The sequence below is a fragment of the Bison bison genome, unplaced genomic scaffold, assembly GCF_000754665.1.
Source record: "Bison bison bison isolate TAMUID 2011002044 unplaced genomic scaffold, Bison_UMD1.0 scf7180017864306, whole genome shotgun sequence".
Lineage (NCBI taxonomy): Eukaryota > Metazoa > Chordata > Mammalia > Artiodactyla > Bovidae > Bison > Bison bison.
In genome coordinates, this window is record NW_011494878.1 from 135,300 (window position 1) to 140,135 (window position 4,836).

The 4,836-nt window shown below is 39.1% G+C and overlaps 1 pseudogene; it reads left to right on the forward strand.

Moving 5' to 3' along the window:
• The first annotated feature begins 859 nt into the window (after window positions 1–859).
• On the forward strand, window positions 860–3,407 carry LOC104997325 (annotated as a pseudogene).
• Window positions 3,408–4,836: the final 1,429 nt, after the last annotated feature.

The window sequence follows — 4,836 nt, forward strand, 5'->3', positions numbered from 1 at the left end:
TGTAGAAATGACAGATGAAGGCAGTCACCATCCATTAGTAGGAAGCTGCTTTGAAGGCAGCAAAGGAACTGGCATTTGGTCCATTTGAATCATACGCTCGAGATATTCTATTACCTGGTTTTCATGACCATTCCTTAGTCAGTTATCCAAGCCTGGAGTGGCACTCCTGTTGTTTTTCAGCCGCTAAGTCATGTCCAACTCTTTGCAACCTCATGGACTGCAGCACGCCAGACTTCCCTGTCCTTCACCATCTCCTTGAGTTTGCTCAAATTCACGTCCATTGAGTCAGTGATGCCATCCAACCATCTTCTTCTTGCCCTCAGTCTTCTCAGTCAATAGGCAAAGGTTTCAAAGAAGCTGTTCAATATGTTTTACCCAGGCTACTTCTAGCCCATTTACCACTGTCTACATTACTTCAAACTTCTGAAGCAGTAAGAAGAGTAAAGAACAAGACAAGGAATGTTTGAAACAAGAAATAACAGCTTTGCTTAATGTTCATAGTGGTATAGGAAAAAAATATGTTCTAAAAGCCTTGCAAAATGTAGACTGGGTGAATCTGCATGTTGGATTTATAGTCACCAAATGAAGGGGAAACAACTAGCAATCAAGAAAATGAACGAGATTCAGAAGAATATTGATGGTTGGGAGGAAAAGACACTGGACAGTGCTGCAATGAATTTGCAATGGAAAGAACTCTTATACATGTAGGAGAAACATTAAAGAAACATATTTCTCTTTGATGGCTCAATGATTTACTGTAAATCAAATCATGGGTAGCTAAAACTTCCTGGTGCTAGCAATGCAGAATATCACCTTAAAGAAAAGTTTTTTATGAGAAAGGTACAGATTAATGACAAAGATGACACTAGTGAGTACAAGCATACTTCTGAAATAATTTAAAAGACGTAACTAGTGTTATGTTTTCTGCCAAGTCAGATGAAGAGAAAAACAGTTGGATGGCAGCATTGATATCTTTATCATATCAGAGAACACTGGAAAGGATGGTTGATGTGACAATACTTTAGGATGAAAAGCAGCAGATGAGACTCCCTAGTGCTGATGTTTATAGATTTGTAGAGCCTGACTCTGAAGAAAACATCATATTTGAAGAAAACATGTAGCCCAAAGCTGGAATTCCAGTCATTAAAGCAGGAATTGTTATTAAACTTACAGAGAGGCTCACATACCATATATGCATGGATCCCAATTTTGTTCAGGCATTTCTTACAACATATAGATCCTTTTGTAAATCTTAAGAACTACTAAGTCTTTTAATAGAAAGGTTTGAAATTCCAGAGTCTGAGCCAACAGAACCTGATTGCATAGCTTTAGAGAAGGTTAGCCCTTGAGTGCAGAACTCAAAAAGGTTTAGAAAAATATATATACAGGTGTGAGCATTAAATGTATGTTGGCACTGAGTAGTGCACCACTATGATTTTGAAAGAGATTCAGATCGTTTGCAGCTAACGGAGAAATTTATTGGAACAGTAAGAGGTAAAGCAATGAAAAAATGGGTTGAATCCATCACTAAAATAATCAAAAGGAAAAGAACTGAATTGCAAGAGACAATGGACCAGGTCATAATATTACATTTCAGAGTTCACCTCCCACGGATGAATGGCATATAAGCAGACCTGGTGGAAAGAGAGAATTTTGACCACATAGAGACTTTTGACCTGCTCTCCTTAAACCAACAGAAATTGCTCGACAGCTCACTCTATTTGAATCAGATTTATATCGAGCTGTACGGTCATCAGAATTAGTTGACAGTATGTGGGCAAAAGAAAACAAAGAGATTAATTCTCCTACCCTTCTGAAAATGATCCAGCATGCCACGAATTTCACTCTGTGGTTTGAGAAATGTAGAGACTGAAAACTTAGAAGAAAAAGTAGCTGTGGTGAGCTGAATAATTGAGATTCTGCAAGTCTTTCAAGAGCTGAACAACGTCAATGGTGTCCTTGAGGTTGGCTGTGCTATTAAATTACCTGTTTACAGACTAGACCACATGTTTGAGCAAATACAAAGCTGCCAAAGGAAAATTTCAGAAACAGCTCATGAACTACGTGAAGATCACTGTAAGAAATATTTGAGGGGAAAAAAAGAGAAATATTTGGCAAAACTCAGGTCTATTAATCCACCATATGTGCCTTTCTTTGGAATTTATCTAACTAATATCTTGAAAACAGAAGAAGGCAGTCCTGAGGTCCTAAAAAGGCATGGAAAAGAGCTTATAAACTTTAGTAAAGGGAAGAACATTGCAGAAAATTGCAGGTGAAATCCAGAAATACCAAAATCAGTGTTACTGTTTACGACTAAAATCAGGTATCAAAAAGTTCTTTGAACTTCAATCCAATGGGAAACAGCATGGAAAAAGAATTTAAAGACTATTTTTCAACAAATACCTAGAAACATAACCATGAAACCCTAAGCCTCTCCCAAGATTTCCAAAAGAATATAGCCATTCACTAAAATCTCCCAGTATTTGTCCATTAAACCCAAGACCAGGTACTATGAGACATCCCACACCTCCGCAGCAAGAGCCAAGGAAAAACAGTTAAAGTAGAACCCCTGAAATTGAAACAGAAAATATAGCATCTGCACCAAATTCTCCAAGAACACCATTAGCACCTCCTGCTTCTGGTGCTTCCAGTACCACAGATGTTTGCAGCATACCTGAGTCTGACCATTCAAGCCCTTTCATTCAAGATCTGCTTCAGTATCGTCTCTAAGTTTAACCAAGAGCACTGATGAAGTGCCGGTCCCTACCCTCCTGTTCCTCCGCTAAGATGACAAGAATCTGCTCCAACAGAATCTTCACCATCAAAGATGATGTCTAAGCATTTGGACAGCCACCCAGCAATTCCTCCAGGGTAACCCACGCCAAAAGCTTATTCACCACAATATTCAGTATCAGACCAGACCTCTATTTCAGGCCCTCCTGAAAGCTCTCCCTTGTTACCTCCATGAGAACCCATGAGGACATCTGATGTTTTCTTAAACTCCCCACTATACCTCCAACCTCCCACTTTGGGGAAAAAAGTGACCATAGTAATGTCTTTGTCCCAAAGTGCCCTTTCCCCTTTACACCACCTCCTCCTCAAATACCTTCTCCACATGGCACAAGAAGGCATCTGCCATCACCACCGACACAAGAAGTAGACCTGCATTCCACTGCTGGGTCACCTGTTTCTTGATGACAAAGCACTTCTCAACATATTCCCTAAACTCCCTCCAAAATCTTACAAAAGGCAGCACACATCCATCCATGCACAGAGATGGACTACCACTCTTGGAGAATGCCCATTTTTCCCGAGTTCCTCTGTACCAGGATGTAGGTTTTCTTGGCCCCAAATCCATTGCTGGTGGTGGATGCGCTGAATGTGCCAGCACTGAGGGCTTAAAATGAGAACTCCAAACACTAATGACTCTACTTCAAGATGCAGTATAAGACAATAAATTTTAACCTAGATGTAATTACAAAATGGAAATGGTATCTCTTTAAAATACAGAAAGACTTATCTAGAGGAACTGGACAACAGATTGCACTTGAAAATCAAGAAAAGGGACCTTTTTCCAGCCAGTAAGCAGAAGTTCTCTTTTTGTGAGGTGATCTTTATCATTAAAGGAGTAGAAAACACAGTCTAGTGTCCAGCAGGCCCACAGGATGACAGCTTTTGTAATTCAAAATATTAGGCACTTTTAAAAAATAAATCTTAAACAGGGATCTTCAAATCCTCCTTTGTTTTTCTTTGCTTTTACTTGTCCTCCTTTAGAATATTTTCTTCAAAATCATTCAGAGGACTGTGAGAAAAGGATGTGGTACCTGACATTACTGGAATCAACGCCTAGCACTGTACTGCTGTTCTGCTTACAGATTATTACAGCGAACTGAATGGGTATTGAGGCTTCATCAAAGAAGTACTTCTATTTTTTAAGAATAATTATACCAATTTTATCAGAAGAGACCCTGATGCTGAGAAAGACTGAAGGCAGAAGGAGAGGGGATGACAGAAGATGAGATGGTTGGATGGCATCACTGACTTGATGGACATGAGTTTGAGCAAGCTCCGGCAGTTGGTGATGGACACAGAAGCCTGGCATGCTACAGTCCATGGGGGTCACAAATAGTTGGACACGACTGAGTAACTGAACTGAACTGATACCAATTTTAAGAACATTCCTCTACTCACCCTCCCTACACAAACAAAATGTGGTGGTCTTGCCTTCAAACAAGAGAAGTTTTATGTCATTAACAATGACAGAACTTTTTAAAATATGTAAGTGTCGAGTATATGATTTATATTTAGGAAACTGTTAACTTATGCTAGATTGTCATTTTCCCCCATTCTCAAAAGTTTACTGGTTTTCCATGTTCTGGCTTGTGGCCTCTAACCATACTATGGAAATGCAGTCACCCAGTGTGAAAGGAGCAGTGAACACCTTCATTTTTATTGCTGAGTGGTATTCTATTGTATGCATATATTACAATTTATTTATTCATCTATTGTTTCTAGTTTTTGATTAAGAATATAGCTGTAATGAACTTAATGTGCATTTTTGTGTAGACATCTGTTTTTATATTGATTGGTTAAATATTGAAGAGCAAGATTTCTGGGTTGTTACAGTTATTATATGTAGTGTCAAGCTTTTCTGACATGGTTGTTCCATTTTACATTTCGGTGATCAGTGTGCAGGAGTTGCAGTTGTTCCACAGTTTTGTCAATGCTTCATATTGTCACTTTTTTATATAGCTATTCTAATAGCTATTTTGGAGAAGGCAATGGCACCCCACTCCAGTACTCTTGCTTGGAAAATCCCATGGACGGAGGAGCCTG